Here is a 21,519-nt window from a genome sequence, read left to right as displayed (position 1 = left end):
CTGTCTCATTATAGTAGACTTTGATACAGCAACTTACCCCAGCCTATCCTATCAGTAGTGTTGTTCCTCGGGAGATCGATTTTTCCTATCACCTGCTTTCTTGCTTCTCGCAGTAAATGATCTATCCCTTACTTCTAACCTTGTTCAGGCTTATGCTGATCATGATCCCACTTTATATATTACAGTGCACAGTCTGCTCGTCTTCTTTCTAAAACTCTCTCCTTCTCTATCTGAGCATATTTCCTCTCTTAGTTCTGACCTGTGCAGTGTCTCAGAATGGAGACACAGTGATTTATTTAAATCCAGTGGAGCTACAACTCAGCTTTTCTCTAAGAATCATTCGTTTCCCTTCGTTCTATTTCAATGAACGACATTCCACTCTGTAATAACATAAACATGTTGGGCATCACCATATCCTCCACACTATCCTGGAAACCCCACATGATCAACATCACACTCTGCTTCCTAAAAGCTGGGAGTGTCGCACAGGTGCTATGACCATATTTCTTATGATCAGCTAATTCATATCCATATGGGTTTTATACTTCCAAGTATGGCATACTGTTCACAATTCTGGGGTGGCTCATCCTCCGACTCTGTTAACCAGAGTGGATCAAAAGCTTTCAGTCTCTTTGATTCTCCTGACATCACCTCTCTTCAATCTTCCCTTTCCGTACACCGCGATGTTGCTTCTCTCTCTCTCTCTCTCTCTCTCTCTCTCTCTCTCTCTCTCTCTCTCTCTCTCTCTCTCTCTCTCTCTCTCTCTCTCTCTCTCTCTCTCTCTTCCATATACATTATTTTGGCCACTGTTCTCATGACCTATTTGCACGCGTCCCACCCCAGTGGCTTAGACCCTGAAGAACGAATCTGGTTGCTGTTTCCCATAGTTTGTGTGTGGAGACCCGCTACTCGAGGATTAACCATAATGATACTTTCTTCTCTGGAATTCTTTTCCTCCTTTTGTCTTTGCTTCTTCTTATGGCTTTTCTCCCTTTAAGAGTCAGGTCCACAACACCTTCGGAGCCTGATTTATATCTACACCCTTTTCCTCCCGTTTTGTTTCATTCACCTATGGCCTTTGATTAGGAAATGTTTTGCCTATATCAGCTCGGGCATTATATAGGAAAATTGGCGTGGACGAGATGATCGCTGACCGCCACTCAGCTAAAGTGTTACCGCCACTGAGTATGATCAACAGAAGATTACTTCGATTTCTGTCGCTCATTCTACATTGGAATTATGACTGTGAGGCATGTTGCTCATCTTGGTCTAACAGCTATAGTTCTTTGAGTCAGAGACATACAGGAGACGTCAGTAACGCTACGGTAGACAGCAGAGTACATGAACAGACGCCACATTGACAAAATATAGAGCATGGAGTTCATATTAAAATGAGAAATATTTCTTACCCCAACAATACACATTAGCTTGAAAAAAGCTCAGGTTATTCAATCAAGTTTTCACGCAACTGTTCAAGCTTAGCGGGTGGACATGATAATGATTATATCCCCAGAATTAATTCTGATATGACTATACTGCTTTTTTTGGCGTAACATCTCAAAACATAATACATCTTATCTTAGGGTTTTAACTGTTGCATTTACATCATCTGCATTATTACTCATTTATGTAGTTAAGAAACTGCAGTGTTCAGAGTACTGCTGTTTTTCTAGATATGATTGATTACCTGTATTGCATAGATGCTTTCATTTGATTACTATTACTGGATTTAAATCTGTACTGAAATTCTTTTTCTTACCGTGTCTGCATCTTTAATGATATTCCATATGAAAAATCTGATGATTACATTTACTATTATAATGTCACTAGAAAAGTTTTGCCATTCGAACTCACACACATAATACACACAAAACGTATGTACTTAAATGAACATAAACACGCAGGTTTCAGTGGTGCCATGGTTAGTGACCCACAGATATCATAGACCCGGGTTTCATTCCCGGTAAGGGTAGCCAGCTTACAACAAGCCCATCTCTACATTTTCTACTTCAGAGTTGGTTAGTATATGAGTATCTGACATATATATATATATATATATATATATATATATATATATATATATATATATATATATATATATATATATATATATTCCTAAGAGTCCACGGGGAAAATGAAACACGATAAGTTCCCTAGCGCACTTCCGTGTAATAATCACATTATCAGGGAAGACACAAAAGAGAAATATTACAGTCAGTTGATATACAACGAAGAGACGTATATAGGACGCTACTTGGTAAACATGAGATTGTCCAAGACAGACAACGAGCGTATCATAAACTTATCATTTTACAAGTTTTATCACCAATAAAGTTATCTAATTTCTATAGACCATCACTAAAATTAAGATTATAATTCTCTGTGTATTTTATGATAGAAGATTTAATGATATTTCTTGTGGTAATAGAGTTAGAGTTAATAACTGAGATGGAATTACGCCAATCAATACATTGATCATAGTTTTTAACATGATTAAACAAGGCGTTTGATTCTTGTCCCGTTCTTATACTATATTTATGTTGCTTAAGTCTAACAGAAAGATCCTTACCAGTCTGCCCAACATAAAACTTATCACAATTTCTACATGGCACTTTATAGATGCACCCAGAAGAATTTTCTGGTGAATGCGTGATCAAGATATTCTTTGCAGTATTATTGTTGCTGAAGGCAATATTTACATCAAAGGATTTAAGCAACATGGGAAGTAAAGGAAAATTAGTATAAAAGGGAGAACTAAAAGATTCTTGGTGTCAATGGGGGGTTTAGGCTCAACTCTATAAAATTATTTCTTTGCTAACTTAAGGGAAATATCAGTGAAAGATCTAGGGTACTTTAACTTAAATCCAATAGAATATATCTTCTTAAACGCATCATCAATATACTCTGGACTGCAAATACGTAATGCCCTAAGGAACATAGATTGACATGATGATAATTTAACTCTGTCATGTTGAGATGAGTAATAATGGATATATGAGCATACATTGGTAGGTTTTCTGTATATGCTAAACTTAAACTTGTTTCCTTGCCTATGGATCATGCAATCTAAAAATGGTAACATGAAAAAAAAAAAACCAGTATTTTCATTTTCTACAGTAAATTTGATACTAAAGATATCAAATTGTTACTAATTGATACTAAAGATATTAAATTGTTAAGTAACGGGATAGATATTTGTAAACTTTCATTTGTTGGCCAAACACAAAGAACATCATCTACATACATGAGTTTGAGAAGATATATTCTATTGGATTGAAGTTAAAATACCCTAGATCTTTCATTGATAAATCCCTTAAGTTAGCAAAGAAATCATTTTATGATGTTGAGCCCAAACCTCCCACTGACACCAAGAATCTTTTAGCTCTCTCTCTTAATAAGTTTACATTACTTCCCATGTTGCTTAAATCCTTTAATGTAAATGTTGCCTTTAGCAACCATAATACTATAAAGAATATCTTAATCAGGAATTCACCAGAAAATTCTCCTGGGTGCATCTATAAGTGTCATGTAGAAATTGTGATAAGCTTTGTGTTGGGCAGACTGATAAGGATTTTCTCTTAGACATAATAAACAAATATAGTATAAGAACGGGACGAGAATCAAATGTCTTGTTTTATCACGTTAAAAGCTATGATCATTGTATTGACTGAAGTAATGTCTCTCAGTTATTAACTCCAACTCTATTACCACAAGAAATATCTTTGAATCTTCTATTATAATACACAAAGAATCATAATCTTAATTTTAGTGATAGTCTATAGAAATTAGATAACTTTATTGTTGATAAAATTTGTAATATGATAAGTTTATGAAGGCTCGTTGTCTGTCTTGGACAATCACATGTTTACCAAATGGTGTCCTAGCTCCGTCTCTTCGATGTATATCAACTGACTGTTATATTTCTCTCTTGTGTCTCCCCTGATGATGTGAATTTTACGCGAAAATGCACTTGGGAACTTATCGTGTTTCATTTTCCCCGTGGACTATTAGGAATATACTTGATCACGCACAAAATTGTGACCCTTTCCCATATATATATATATATATATATATATATATATATATATATATATATATATATATATATATATATATATATTGGAAAGGACGCTCGTTGTCTGTCTTGGCCAATCGCATGTTTACCAAATGGTGCCCTAGCTCCGTCTCTTCGATGTACATCAACTGACCGTTATATTTCTCTCTTGTGTCTCCCCTGATGATGTGATTTTTACACGAAAGTGCACTTGGGAGCTTATCGTCTTTCATTTTCCCCGTGGACTCTTAGGAATATACTTGATCACGCGCAAAATTGTGATCCTTTCCAATATATATATATATATATATATATATATATATATATATATATATATATATATATATATATATATATATATATATTCTTTTTTTTTTTTTTATACTTTGTCGCTGTCTCCCGCGTTTGCGAGGTAGCGCAAGGAAACAGACGAAAGAAATGGCCCAACCCCCCCCCCCCCATACACATGTACATACACACGTCCACACACGCAAATATACATACCTACACAGCTTTCCATGGTTTACCCCAGACGCTTCACATGCCTTGATTCAATCCACTGACAGCACGTCAACCCCTGTATACCACATCGCTCCAATTCACTCTATTCCTTGACCTCCTTTCACCCTCCTGCATGTTCAGGCCCCGATCACACAAAATCTTTTTCACTCCATCTTTCCACCTCCAATTTGGTCTCCCTCTTCTCCTCGTTCCCTCCACCTCCGACACATATATCCTCTTGGTCAATCTTTCCTCACTCATTCTCTCCATGTGCCCAAACCACTTCAAAACACCCTCTTCTGCTCTCTCAACCACGCTCTTTTATTTCCACATATCTCTCTTACCCTTACGTTACTTACTCGATCAAACCACCTCACACCACACATTGTCCTCAAACATCTCATTTCCAGCACATCCATCCTCCTGCGCACATCTCTATCCATAGCCCACGCCTCGCAACCATACAACATTGTTGGAACCACTATTCCTTCAAACATACCCATTTTTGCTTTCCGAGATAATGTTCTCGACTTCCACACATTTTTCAAGGCTCCCAAGATTTTCGCCCCCTCCCCCACCCTATGATCCACTTCCGCTTCCATGGTTCCATCCGCTGACAGATCCACTCCCAGATATCTAAAACACTTCACTTCCTCCAGTTTTTCTCCATTCAAACTCACCTCCCAGTCGACTTGACCCTCACCCCTACTGTACCTAATAACCTTGCTCTTATTCACATTTACTCTTAACTTTCTTCTTCCACACACTTTACCAAACTCAGTCACCAGCTTCTGCAGTTTCTCACATGAATCAGCCACCAGCGCTGTATCATCAGCGAACAACAACTGACTCACTTCCCAAGCTCTCTCATCCCCAACAGACTTCATACTTGCCCCTCTTTCCAGGACTCTTGCATTTACCTCCCTAACAACCCCATCCATAAACAAATTAAACAACCATGGAGACATCACACACCCCTGCCGCAAACCTACATTCACTGAGAACCAATCACTTTCCTCTCTTCCTACACGTACACATGCCTTACATCCTCGATAAAAAGTGCCATTGTACAAAGGCAAAGGGGATAAGAGTGAGTGCTCAAATTACAGAGGTATAAGTTTGTTGAGTATTCCTGGTAAATTATATGGGAGGGTATTGATTGAGAGGGTGAAGGCATGTACAGAGCATCAGATTGGGGAAGAGCAGTGCGGTTTCAGAAGTGGTAGAGGATGTGTGGATCAGGTGTTTGCTTTGAAGAAGGTATGTGAGAAATACTTAGAAAAGCAAATGGATTTGTATGTAGCATTTATGGATCTGGAGAAGGCATATGATAGAGTTGATAGAGATGCTCTGTGGAAGGTATTAAGAATATATGGTGTGGGAGGCAAGTTGTTAGAAGCAGTGATATATATATATATATATATATATATATATATATATATATATATATATATATATATATATATATATATATATATATATATATATATATATATATATATATATATATATATATATATATATATAAATATATATATATATATATATATATATATATATATATATATATATATATATATATATATATATATATTGGTAAATTATATGGGAGGGTATTGATTGAGAGGGTGAAGGCATGTACAGAGCATCAGATTGGGGAAGAGCAGTGTGGTTTCAGAAGTGGTAGAGGATGTGTGGATCAGGTGTTTGCTTTGAAGAATGTATGTGAGAAATACTTAGAAAAGCAAATGGATTTGTATGTAGCATTTATGGATCTGGAGAAGGCATATGATAGAGTTGATAGAGATGCTCTGTGGAAGGTATTAAGAATATATGGTGTGGGAGGAAAGTTGTTAGAAGCAGTGAAAAGTTTTTATCGAGGATGTAAGGCATGTGTACGTGTAGGAAGAGAGGAAAGTGATTGGTTCTCAGTGAATGTAGGTTTGCGGCAGGGGTGTGTGATGTCTCCATGGTTGTTTAATTTGTTTATGGATGGGGTTGTTAGGGAGGTAAATGCAAGAGTTTTGGAAAAAGGGGCAAGTATGAAGTCTGTTGGGGATGAGAGAGCTTGGGAAGTGAGTCAGTTGTTGTTCGCTGGTGATACAGCGCTGGTGGCTGATTCATGTGAGAAACTGCAGAAGCTGGTGACTGAGTTTGGTAAAGTGTGTGGAAGAAGAAAGTTAAGAGTAAATGTGAATAAGAGCAAGGTTATTAGGTACAGTAGGGTTGAGGGTCAAGTCAATTGGGAGGTGAGTTTGAATGGAGAAAAACTGGAGGAAGCGAAGTGTTTTAGATATCTGGGAGTGGATCTGGCAGCGGATGGAACCATGGAAGCGGAAGTGGATCATAGGGTGGGGGAGGGGGCGAAAATTCTGGGGGCCTTGAAGAATGTGTGGAAGTCGAGAACATTATCTCGGAAAGCAAAAATGGGTATGTTTGAAGGAATAGTGGTTCCAACAATGTTGTATGGTTGCGAGGCGTGGGCTATGGATAGAGTTGTGCGCAGGAGGATGGATGTGCTGGAAATGAGATGTTTGAGGACAATGTGTGGTGTGAGGTGGTTTGATCGAGTGAGTAACGTAAGGGTAAGAGAGATGTGTGGAAATAAAAAGAGCGTGGTTGAGAGAGCAGAAGAGGGTGCTTTGAAGTGGTTTGGGCACATGGAGAGAATGAGTGAGGAAAGATTGACCAAGAGGATATATGTGTCGGAGGTGGAGGGAACGAGGAGAAGAGGGAGACCAAATTGGAGGTGGAAAGATGGAGTGAAAAAGATTTTGTGTGATCGGGGCCTGAACATGCAGGGGGGTGAAAGGAGGGCAAGGAATAGAGTGAATTGGAGCGATGTGGTATACCGGGGTTGACGTGCTGTCAGTGGATTGAATCAAGGCATGTGAAGCGTCTGGGGTAAACCATGGAAAGCTGTATAGGTATGTATATTTGCGTGTGTAGACGTATGTATATACATGTGTAAGGGGGGGGGGGGTTGGGCCATTTCTTTCTTCTGTTTCCTTGCGCTACCTCGCAAACGCGGGAGACAGCGACAAAGTATAATGAAAAAAAAAAAAAGAAAATAATAATACATATATATATATATATATATATATATATATATATATATATATATATATATATATATATATATATATATATATATATATATATATATATATATATATGTATATGTATATATATATTTTTTTTTTTTTTTTTTTGCTTTGTCGCTGTCTCCCGCGTTTGCGAGGTAGCGCAAGGAAACAGACGAAAGAAATGGCCCAACCCACCCCCATACACATGTATATACATACGTCCACACACGCAAATATACATACCTACACAGCTTTCCATGGTTTACCCCAGACGCTTCACATGCCTTGATTCAATCCACTGACAGCACGTCAACCCCGGTATACCATATCGCTCCAATTTACTCTATTCCTTGCCCTCCTTTCACCCTCCTGCATGTTCAGGCCCCGATCACACAAAATCTTTTTCACTCCATCTTTCCACCTCCAATCTGGTCTCCCTCTTCTCCTCGTTCCCTCCACCTCCGACACATATATTCTCTTGGTCAATCTTTCCTCACTCATTCTCTCCATGTGCCCGAACCATTTCAAAACACCCTATTCTGCTCTCTCAACCACGCTCTTTCTATTTCCACACATCTCTCTTACCCTTACGTTACTTACTCGATCAAACCATCTCACACCACATATTGTCCTCAAACATCTCATTTCCAGCACATCCATCCTCCTGCGCACAACTCCATCCATAGCCCACGTCTCGCAACCATACAACATTGTTGGAACCACTATTCCTTCAAACATACCCATTTTTGCTTTCCGAGATAATGTTCTCGACTTCCACACATTCTTCAAGGCTCCCAGAATTTTCGCCGCCTCCCCCACCCTATGATCCACTTCCGCTTCCATGGTTCCATCCGCTGCCAGATCCACTCCCAGATATCTAAAACACTTATCTTCCTCCAGTTTTTCTCCATTCAAACTCACCTCCCAATTGACTTGACCCTCAACCCTACTGTACCTAATAACCTTGCTCTTACTCACATCTACTCTTAACTTTCTTCTTTCACACACTTTACCAAACTCAGTCACCAGCTTCTGCAGTTTCTCACATGAATCAGCCACCAGCGCTGTATCATCAGCGAACAACAACTGACTCACTTCCCAAGCTCTCTCATCCCCAACAGACTTCATACTTGCCCCTCTTTCCAAAACTCTTGCATTCACCTCCCTAACAACCCCATCCATAAACAAATTAAACAACCATGGAGACATCACACACCCCTGCCGCAAACCTACATTCACTGAGAACCAATCACTTTCCTCTCTTCCTACACGTACACATGCCTTACATCCTCGATAAAAACTTTTCACTGCTTCTAACAACTTTCCTCCCACACCATATATTCTTAATACCTTCCACAGAGCATCTCTATCAACTCTATCATATGACTTCTCCAGATCCATAAATGCTACATACAAATCCATTTGCTTTTCTAAGTATTTCTCACATATACATTCTTCAAAGCAAACACCTGATCCACACATCCTCTACCACTTCTGAAACCACACTGCTCTTCCCCAATCTGATGCTCTGTACATGCCTTCACCCTCTCAATCAATATCCTCCCATATAATTTACCAGGAATACTCAACAAACTTATACCTCTGTAATTTGAGCACTCACTCTTGTCCCCTTTGCCTTTGTACAATGGCACTATGCACGCATTCCGCCAATCCTCAGGCACCTCACCATGAGTCATACATACATTAAATAACCTTACCAACCAGTCAACAATACAGTCACCCCCTTTTTTAATAAATTCCACTGCAATACCATCCAAACCTGCTGCCTTGCCGGCTTTCATCTTCCGCAAAGCTTTCACTACCTCTTCTCTGTTTACCAAATCATCTTCCCTAACCCTCTCACTTTGCACACCACCTCGACCAAAACACCCTATATCTGCCACTCTATCATCAAACACATTCAACAAACCTTCAAAATACTCACTCCATCTCCTTCTCACATCACCACTACTTGTTATCACCTCCCCATTTGCGCCCTTCACTGAAGTTCCCATTTGCTCCCTTGTCTTACGCACTTTATTTACCTCCTTCCAGAACATCTTTTTATTCTCCTTAAAATTTAATGATACTCTCTCACCCCAACTCTCATTTGCCCTCTTTTTCACCTCTTGCACCTTTCTCTTGACCTCCTGTCTCTTCCTTTTATACATCTACCACTCAATTGCATCTTTTCCCTGCAAAAAGCGTCCAAATGCCTCTCTCTTCTCTTTCACTAATACTCTTACTTCTTCATCCCACCACTCACTACCCTTTCTAATCAACCCACCTCCCACTCTTTTCATGCCACAAGCATCTTTTGCGCAATCCATCACTGAATCCCTAAATACATCCCATTCCTCCCCCACTCCCCTTACTTCCATTGTTCTCACCTTTTTCCATTCTGTACTCAGTCTCTCCTGGTACTTCCTCACACAAGTCTCCTTCCCAAGCTCACTTACTCTCACCACCCTCTTCACCCCAACATTCACTCTTCTTTTCTGAAAACCCATACAAATCTTCACCTTAGCCTCCACAAGATAATGATCAGACATCCCTCCAGTTGCACCTCTCAGCACATTAACATCCAAAAGTCTCTCTTTCGCGCGCCTGTCAATTAACACGTAATCCAATAACGCTCTCTGGCCATCTCTCCTACTTACATATGTATACTTATGTATATCTCGCTTTTTAAACCAGGTATTCCCAATCATCAGTCCTTTTTCAGCACATAAATCTACAAGCTCTTCACCATTTCCATTTACAACACTGAACACCCCATGTATACCAATTATTCCCTCATCTGCCACATTACTCACCTTTGCATTCAAATCACCCATCACTATAACCCGGTCTCGTGCATCAAAACCACTAACACACTCATTCAGCTGCTCCCAAAACACTTGCCTCTCATGATCTTTCTTCTCATGCCCAGGTGCATATGCACCAATAATCACCCATCTCTCTCCATCCACTTTCAGTTTTACCCAAATCAATCGAGAATTTACTTTCTTACATTCTATCACATACTCCCACAACTCCTGTTTCAGGAGTAATGCTACTCCTTCCCTTGCTCTTGTCTTCTCACTAACCCCTGACTTTACTCCCAAGACATTCCCAAACCACTCTTCCCCTTTACCCTTGAGCTTCGTTTCACTCAGAGCCTGGGGATAGGGGATAGGGGAGAAAGAATACTTCCCACGTATTCCCTGCGTGTCGTAGAAGGCGACTAAAAGGGGAGGGAGCGGGGGGCTGGAAATCCTCTCCTCTCATTATTTGTTTTTCAATTTTCCAAAAGAAGGAACAGAGAAGGAGGCCAGGTGAGGATATTCCCTCAAAGGCCCAGTTCTCTGTTCTTAACGCTACCTCGCTAACGCGTGAAATGGCGAATAGTTTGAAAAAAAAAAAAAATATATATATATATATATATATATATATATATATATATATATATATATATATATATATATATATATATATATATATATATATATATATATATATATATATATATATATATATATATAAACGCCCATACACGCACATATAAATGCATATACATGTCGACATATACATACATATACATACACATACAAAGACATATACACATTTTATATTCATGCTTGCCTTCATCCATACTCATCGCCATCCCGCCCCATAGGAAACAGCTTCACTACTCACTGCTTCAGCGAGGTAGTGCCAGGAAAACAGACAAAAAAGGCCTCATTCGTTCACATTCAGTCTCTAGTTGTCATGTGTAACGCATCATAACCATAGTTCCATATCCACATCCAGGCCCCATAGACCTTTCCATGGTTAACCCCAGACGCTTCACATACCCAGATTCAGTCCATTGACATCACGTCGACCCCGGTATACCTCAGCGTTCTAATTTACTCTATTCCTTGCAAGCGTTTCACCCTCCTGTATGTTCAGGCCTCGAATGCTCAAAATCCTTTACATTCCATTCTTCCTCCTCCAATTTGGTCTCCCACTTCTCCTTGTTCCCTCCGCCTCTGAAACATATATCCTCTTTAACAATCATTCCTCACTCAATCTCTCCATATGTCCAAACCATTTCAACACACACTCTTTTGCTCTCTCAACCACACTCTTTTTATTTCCACACATCTCTCTTACCCTTTCATTACGTACTTGATCAAACCACCTCACACCACATATTGTCCTCAAACATTTCATTTCTAACACATCCACCCTCCTCCGCACAACCCTATCTATAGCCGATGCCTCGTTACCCTATAGTATTGTTTGTTCTGCTGTTCCTTCGAACATATCCATTTTGTTCTCCGAGAAAACGTTCTCTCCTTCCACACATTCTTCATCACTCTCAGAACCTTCACCCACTCCCCCACTCTGTGACTCGCTTCTGCTTCCATGGTTCCATTACCTGCTAAGTCCACTCCAAGATATCTAAAACACTTCAATTCCTGCAGATTTTCTCCATTCAAACTTACATCCCAATTAACTAGTCCCTCAACCCTATTGAAAGTAAGAACCTTGCTCTTACCAATGTCATTCAACAACTTCTGCAGTTTCTCATTCGAATCAGCCACTAGAGCTGTATCATCGGCGAACAACAATTGACTCACTTCCCAAGCCCTCTCATTCCCAACCAACTGCATACTCGCCCCTCTCTCTAAAACTCTTGCATTTACCTTCCTAAAAACCCCATCCATATACAAATTAAACAACCATGGGGATATCATACACCCCTGTGGCAGACCGGCATTCAGTGGGAGCCTAACTATCTCCTCTCTTCCCACTCCAACACATGCTTTATATCCCTGGTAAAAACTTTTCAATACTTCTTGCAACTTAACTTCCACAAAGCATCTCTATTAACCATATCATATGCCTTCTCCAGATCCATAAATGCTACATACAAATCCATCGGTTTTTCCAAGTATTTCTCACACAGCCTCTATGCAAACACCTGATCCACACTTCCTGTACCACTTCAGAAACTACACTGCTCTTCCCCAATCTGATGCTCTGTACATGCCTTCACCCTCTCAATCAATACCCTCCAATGTAATTTCCCAGGATTGCCTCTGTAGTTTGAACACTCACCTTTGTTCCCTTTCCCTTCGTACAATGGCACTATGCATGCATTACGCCAATCCTCAGGCACTTCATCATGAGCCATACAGACAATGAATATCCTTAACAACCAATTAAGAAAACAGTCACCCCCTTTCTTAATAAATTCTACTTCCTTCCCCATTCCCCTTGCGTCATCTGCTATCACCTTTTACCGTTCTACACACAATCTCTCCTGGTACTTTCTCAAAAAAGTCTCCTTTCCAACCTCACTTACTCTCACCATTCTCATCTCCCCAACATTCTCTCTTCTTTTTTTGAAAACCTCTACAAATCTTCACCTTTACCTCCACCTCCACAAGACAGTGATCAGACATCCCTCCAGCTGCCTCTCTCAGCACATTAACATCCAAAAGTCTCTCTTTTACACGTAAACCAGAAATGCCCTTTGACTATCTCTCCTATTCACATACGTATACTTACGTATATCTCTCTTTTCAAACCAGGTATTCGCAATCCCCAGTCTTTTTACAGCACACAAATCAACAAGCTTCTCACCATTTCCATTCACAGCCCTGAAACCCCATGTATACCAATTATACCCTCCACTGCCACATTACTCACCTTTGCATTCAAATCTCCCATCACTAAACCCGGTCTTGCTCAAAGCTGTTGACACATTCACTCAGCTACTCCTAAAATATTTGCCTCTCATGATCTTTCTTCTCATGACCAGGTGCATAAGCACCAATAATCACCCATCTCTCTCCCTCCACTTTCAGCTTTACCCACATCAATCTGGAATTTACTTTCTTACACTTTACCAAGTACTCCCACAATTTCTGCTTCAGGAGCAGTGCTACTCCTTCCTTGGCTCTTGTCCTCTCACCAACCCTAACTTTACCCCCAAGACTCTCCCAAACCACTCTTCCCCTTTACCCTTGAGCTTCGTTTCACTCAGAGCCAGAACATCCAGGTTTCTTTCCTCAAACATATTACCTATCTCTCCTTTCTTCTCATCTTTGTTACATCCACACAATTTCAGACACCCCAATCTGAGCCTTCGAGGAGGATGAGCACTTCCTGCTTGATTTGTGTAGGTCACTTTGGTAGACGTGATCTAGCATGTGCTGATAACCACAAGGAAAATGAAACACGGTAAGTTCCCGAGCGTACTTTCGTGCAATAATTACATCGTCAGAGGGAGATAAAAGAATGAGATATAAGATTTAGATATAAGATTGAAATATAAGATTTAGAACAGACAGCATATATAAAAAAAAAAAAAAAAAGGGCGCAGCTAAGACGCAGTTGTTACACAGGTGTTTCCGGCTGGTAGTGCTCGGGTGTGGCATCATGCCTGTCATAAGATTTTATTAAGTGGACGGGAAATGGAACTGTGTACATATCTTATGTTTTGTCGCTATCTCCCGCGTTAGCGAAGTAGCGCAAGGAAACCACCCACATACACATGTATATACATACACGTCCACACACGCACATATACATACCTATACATTTCACCGTATACATATATATACATACACAGGCGTATACACATATACGCATGTACATAATTCATATTTGCTATCTTTATTCATCCCGTCGCCACCCCGCCGCACACGAAAAGACAACCCCCTCCCCCGCATGCGCGCGAGGTGCGTTAGGAAAAGACAACAAAGGCCACATTCGTTCACACTAAGTCTCTAGTTGTCATGTATAATGCATCGAAACCACAGCTCCCTTTCCACATCCAGGCCCCACAAAACTTTCCATGGTTTACCCCAGACGCTTCACATGCCCTGGTTCAATCCACTGACAGCACGTCGACCCCAGGGAGGAAGAATACTTCCCACGTATTCCCTGCGTGTCGTAGAAGGCGACTAAAAGGGGAGGGAGCGAGGGGCTGGAAATCCTTCCCTCTCGTTTTTTTTTTTTTTTTCCCAAAGAAGGGAGCGGAGAGGGGGGGCCGGGGGGGGATGTTCCCTCGGGGGCCCGGTTCTCTGCTCTTGGCGCTACCTCGCTGACGCGAGAAATGGCGAATAGTTTGAAAGAAAAAAAGAAATATATATATATATATATATATATATATATATATATATATATATATATATATATATATATATATATATATATATATATATATATTAGTTGAGGGAGGAATAACTTAGACATTCTTACGGGTTTTTCTGAGAATTTCTCGGAATGCCTTTCGGGCGTCTAATTGTAGTCTAGACCTCCTTCTATGGGTGAAGTATGAGAAATTTTGACACAAAATTTGCAAAAAAAAAAAAAAAAAGTGTCTTAGACGCACTTTCACCGACACCTTGTGATTTCTTATCTCTCCGGTTAGAAAATGCACCCTTTGTGTGCGGAGGACACCCAAATTCACCAAAGGGGATACACATTGCTCTGCTTGGTATGTAATACGGGGACCAGATCTCGACCAGGGTTCTACCCTCTGGTCGTCTGGTGGTGATATGGGGCCACACTCAGCAAACCCCCTCCCCTGTGTGCCAGGGGGATTTTCAATGATTTTAGTGAATTTTACGCGTTTTTGTGGAAACTTGCTTTGCTGTCCTCCGGTGGCCTGATGGTGTTGTTGGCGCTCACCAACACCCAGAAAGCCACCTCCGCCTCCCGCCAGTCCCATCATGGAGGAATTGAGAGATTGCTACGCGTTTTTGCGGAAAACCAATCTAACATTCTCCGATGGTCTGGCGGAGTTATGAGCTCGCCTTAGCACTCTCAAAGGTACGTCCCAGTCATGTGGTTGATTGATTTTAGAGAAATGGAATGACGTATAAGGCGCTGCTTCTTACCCTTGGGGTAAAAGGAAATTATGTTCGGAGGCACACCGAGCTTAAAAGCTGTGTGTGTCCCATCGTAATTACTATGCTCTCTGGTTAGAAGGAATTTGACCACGGAGACAGTTTGTGGCTATCACCCCAAGTCGCAGTGTCGCCCCAAAAAGAGTCCTTCCTTGCCTCTGGCATAAGAGAAAATATTGATCGGACACTCCTCCTAGCATGAAAGTGTGTTCCTTCACTTTGTGACTCCTATGCTCTCAGCTTACGGGGAAATTCTCTGTGGACACATATTTGCGTCGATAATTGTCCGCTGATGTTTCCCCCTTACCTCTTTTCTCATGCAAGGAGGGTGCAAGGGTTAGCGAAGTGCCTTTGGCACGTTGATCTCCGACCCTCAATGTCCCCTAGGCTGAGAGATAAGGAGTGCGGAGTGACGGAGCGCATCCGGACCATTTCTTACGCTCCGACACTCTGTGCCCGCTAGGCTGAGAGGTAAGGAGGGCGGAATGACGGAGCCCCCTCGGGACACATTTCGCGCTCCGAGTCCCTGTGCCCGCTAGCCTGAAACGTAAGGATGAGAGTCCTTGGTTGACGGAGGAATAACACATTTTTACGGGTTTTTCTGAGAATTTCCCGGAATGTCTTTCAGGCGTCTAGTTGTAGTCTAGGCTCCCTTCTGTGGGTGAAGTATGAGAAATTTTGACAAGATATATATATATATATATATATATATATATATATATATATATATATATATATATATACGGTATACGGGGTCGACGTGGTCAATGGATTGAACCAGGGCATGTGAAGCGTCTGGGGTAAACCATGGAAAGCTTTGTTGGGCCTGGATGAGGAAAGGGAGCTGTGGTTTCGATGCATTATACATGACAGCTAAAGACTGAGTGTGAACGAATGTGGCCTTTGTTGTCTTTTTGTAGCGCTACCTCGCGCACGTGCTGGGGGAGGGAGTTGTCTTTTCATTTATCATTTTGCTTTGTCGCTGTCTTCCGCGTTAGCGAGGTAGCACAAGAAAACAGACGAAAGAATGGCCCAACCCACCCCCATACACATGTATATACATACACGTCCACACACGCAAATATACATACCTATACATCTCAACGTATACATATATATATACACACACAGACATATGCATATATACACATGTACATAATTCATACTATCTGCCTTTATTCATTCCCATCGCCAACCCGCCACACATGTAATAACAACCCCCTCCCCCATCATGTGTAGAAGGTAGCGCTAAGAAGACAACAAAGACCCCATTCGTTCACACTCAGTCTCTAGCTGTCATGTAATAATGCACCGAAACCACAGCTCCCTTTCCACATCAAGGCCCCACACAACTTTCCATGGTTTACCCCAGATGCTTCACATGCCCTGGTTCAATCCATTGACAGCACCTCGACTCCGGTATACCACATCTTTCCAATTCACTCTATTCCTTGCACGCCTTTCACCCTCCTGCATGTTCAGGACCCGATCACTCAAAATCTTTTTCACTCCATCTTTCCACCTCCAATTTCGTCTCCCACTTCTCCTCGTTCCCTCCACCTCCGACACATATATCCTCTTGGTCAATCTTTCCTAACTCATTCTCTCCATGTGACCAAACCATTTCAAAACACCCTCTTCTGCTCTCTCAACCACACCCTTTTTATTACCACACATCTCTCTTACCCTTACATTACTTAGTCGATCAAATCACCTCACACCACATATTGTCCTCAAACATCTCATTTCCAGCACATCCACTCTCCTGTGCACAACTCTATCCATAGCCCACGCCTCGCAACCATACAACATTGTTGGAACCAAATATTCCTTCAAACATGCCCATTTTTGCTTTCCGAGATAATGTTCTCGACTTCCACACATTTTTCAAGGCTCCCAGAATTTTCGCCCCCTCCCCCACCCTATGATTCACTTCCGCTTCCATGCTTCCATCCGCTGCCAAATCCACTCCCAGATATCTAAGACGCTTCACTTCCTCCAGTTTTTCTCAATTCAAACTTACCTCCCAATTGACTTGTCCCTCAACCCTACTGTACCTAATAACCTTGCTCTTATTCACATTTACTCTCAACTTTCTTCTTTCACACACTTTACCAAACTCAGTCACCTGCTTCTGCAGTTTCTCACATGAATCAGCCACCAGCGCTGTATCATCAGCGAACAACAATTGACTCACTTCCCAAGCTCTCTCATCCACAACAGACTGCATACTTGCCCCTCTTTCCAAAACTCTTGCATTTACCTCCCTAACAACCCCATCCATAAACAAATTAAACAACCATGGAGACATCACACACCCCTGTCGCAAACCTACATTCACTGAGAACCAATCACTTTCCTCTCTTCCTACACGTGCACATGCCTTACATCCTCGATAAAAACTTTTCACTGCTTCTAACAACTTGCCTCCCACACCATATATTCCTAATACCTTCCACAGAGCATCTCTATCAACTCTATCATATGCCTTCTCCAGATCCATAAATGCTGCATACAAATCCATATGCTTTTCTAAGTATTTCTCACATACATTCTTCAAAGCAAACACCTGATCCACACATCCTCTACCACTTCTGAAACCACACTGCTCTTCCCCAATCTGATGCTCTGTACATGCCTTCACCCTCTCAATCAATACCCTCCCATATAATTTACCAGGAATACTCAACAAACGTATACCTCTGTAATTTGAGCACTCATTCTTATCCCCTTTGCCTTTGTACAATGGCACTATGCAAGCATTCTGCCAATCCTCAGGCATCTCACCATGAATCATACATACATTAGATAACCTTACCAACCAGTCAACAATACAGTGACCCCCTTTTGTAATAAATTCCACTGCAATACCATCCAAACCTGCTGCCTTGCCGGCTTTCATCTTCCGCAAAGCTTTTACTACCTCTTCTCTGTTTACCAAATCATTTTCCCTAACCCTCTCACTTTGCACACCACCTCGACCAAGACACCCTATATCTGTCACTCTATCATCAAACACATTCAACAAACCTTCAAAATGCTCACTCCATCTCACATCACCACTACTTGTTATCACCTCCCCATTAGCCCCCTTCACTGAAGTTCCCATTTGTTCCCTTGTCTTACGTATAATCAGCATTACTGAGTTTTCATTTTTTGGGGTGGAGGCTTTTTCCAATTTCCGATGACACGTTCGTTGTTGCCGAGAAAACTGAAATAGCAGTTCCCAGTTACCATTTTCACTCTCTCACCATTGACATATCAAGGAGTAAACAACTACAGATCAATAACGGACAAATAAAGATTTTCCCCATGAACTACTCTGCATACTGCACAACCACAGGGCCATTGAAGAATATACTTGTGTTAGTTTACAGAGAACTAAATGCCATAAGCATATAGAGTAGGTGCGAGTGTAAGACATTATTATGAACGATGTACACTGCAGCAATTCAGATGAATAAGCTTAGTCTTCTCATCCACTAAAATAGTCCCAGATTGTGCCACTACGTCATATAGAATAATGTGACTCAAAACAAAAACCCTTGAAATCTATCCAACACACTTTACAAACTTGAATGTCCTCACAAAGGCTGTGAACTTGCTTCAAATAGCTAAATGGGAACACGGACCACAGTACTTCTCTTACACGACAGCAGCTGGTGAACAACACCAAAATTCTCCATCAGTCAAGCTATCGCAACAAGTTACCAATAACGGAGGCAATTATTATCAAAGAGTTTTTTCTCCCTCAGTCGACAGCCAACAAACGGGTCACGTCAGCAGAAGCTTGAGATCATTTGTCACCTCCAACCGTTGAAGAGGACCACAGGCAGGTAGGGTTCCACCTGACTGGGACCAGCACCCTTCGCTTCAGTCTTCTCCAGTCGTCACAGAACACACATGTCTCCGGAATTTGAATTTTCCTGTCCGACCATATATCATATTCGGTGTTTACAAGAATTGTTCAATTTCATCATATTAATCTGATGATACCCGAAGGAGGGAGAAGGTTCACCAGACAAGCTAAGTAAATATAATGAAAATGGCTATTGTTAACTTGCCTTGCAAGTTTTCTCAACAACAACGATCATATATATGCTCAGATATTACAAAAAGCTAAAAAGAAACATATCACTTAATTATACTATGATCTTCAGTGAAACATGTATAGATTGGAATTCTCTACTAGTATATATATATATATATATATATATATATATATATATATATATATATATATATATATATATATATATATATATATATATATCCTTTTCTCTTTTTTGTGGCTGTCTACCACTTTAACTAGGTAGCACAAGGAAACGGACGAAATAATGGCCCAACCCACCCACATACACATGTATATACATAAACGACCACAGACGCACATATATATATATATATATATATATATATATATATATATATATATATATATATATATATATATATATATATATATATATATTATACTTTGTCGCTGTCTCCCACGTTAGCAAGGCAGCGCAAGAACCGTCGAAAGAATGGCCGAACCCTCCTACACACACATGTATATACATACACGTCCACACACTCACATATACATACCTATACATTTCAACGTATACGTGCATAAACATACACAGATATACACATATATATACACATGTACATAATTCATACTTCCTGCCTTTATTCATTCCCGTCGTCACCTCGCCACACATGAGTTAACATCCCCTCCCCCTGCACGCGCGGGAGGCAGCGCTAGGAAGAGACAACAAAAACCACATTCGTTCACATTCAGTCTCCCGCTGTCATTTATAATGCACCGAAACCACAGCTTCCTTTTCACATCCAGGTCCCACAAACCTTTTTATGGTTTACCCCAGACGCTTCACATGCCCTGGTTCAATCCATTCACAGCACGTCGACCCCGGTATACCACATCGTTCCAATTCACTCTACTCCTTGAACGCCTTTCACCCTCCTGTATGTTCAGCCGCCGACCGCTCAAAATCTTTTTCACTCCATCCATCCACCTCCAATTTGGTCTCCCACTTCTCGTTCCCTCCACCTCTGAAACATATATCCCCTTGGTCAATCTTTCCTCTCATACTCTCCATGTGACAAAACCATTTCAATACACCCTCTTCTGCTCTTTCAACCACACTCTATTTATTACTACACATCTCTTTTACCCTTTCATTAATTAATCAAACCACCTCACACCACAAATTGTCCTCAAACATCTCATTTCCTACACATCCATCCTTCGCACAACCTATCTATAGCCCACGCCTCGCTATCATATAACGTTGTTGGAACCACTATTCCTTCAAACATACCCATTTTTGCTTACAGAGATAATGTTCTCGATTTCCACACATTCTTCAACGCTCCCAGAACTTTCGCCCCCTCCCCCACCCTGTGACTCGCTTCCTCTTCCATGGTTCCATCCGCTTCCAGATCCACTCCCAGATATCTAAAACACTTCATTTCCTCCAGTTTTTCTCCATTCAAACTTACCCCCCAATTGACTTGTCACTCAACCCTGCTGTACCTAATAACGTTACTCTTATTCACATTTACTCTCAGCTTTCTTCTTTCACACACTTTACCACACACAGTCACCAGCTTCTGCAGTTTCTCACCCAAATCAGCCACCAGCGATGTATCATCAGCGAACAACAACTGACTCACTTCCCAGGCCCTCTCATCCACAACAAACTGCATACTTGCCACTCTCTCCAAAACGCTTGCATTCACCTCCCTAACAACCCCATCCATAAACGAATTAACCAACCATGGAGACATCACACACCCCTACCGCAAACCGACATTCACTGAGAACCAATCACTTTTCTGTCTTCCTACTCGTATACATGCCTTCCATCCTGGATAAAAACTTTTCGCTACTTCTAGCAACCTGCCTCCCACACCATATACACTTCATACCTTCCACAGAGCATCTCTATCAACTTTATCATATGCCTTCTCCAGATCCATA

Source organism: Panulirus ornatus, chromosome 42, assembly GCF_036320965.1.
Source record: "Panulirus ornatus isolate Po-2019 chromosome 42, ASM3632096v1, whole genome shotgun sequence".
Lineage (NCBI taxonomy): Eukaryota > Metazoa > Arthropoda > Malacostraca > Decapoda > Palinuridae > Panulirus > Panulirus ornatus.
This window is presented reverse-complemented; position numbering follows the sequence as displayed.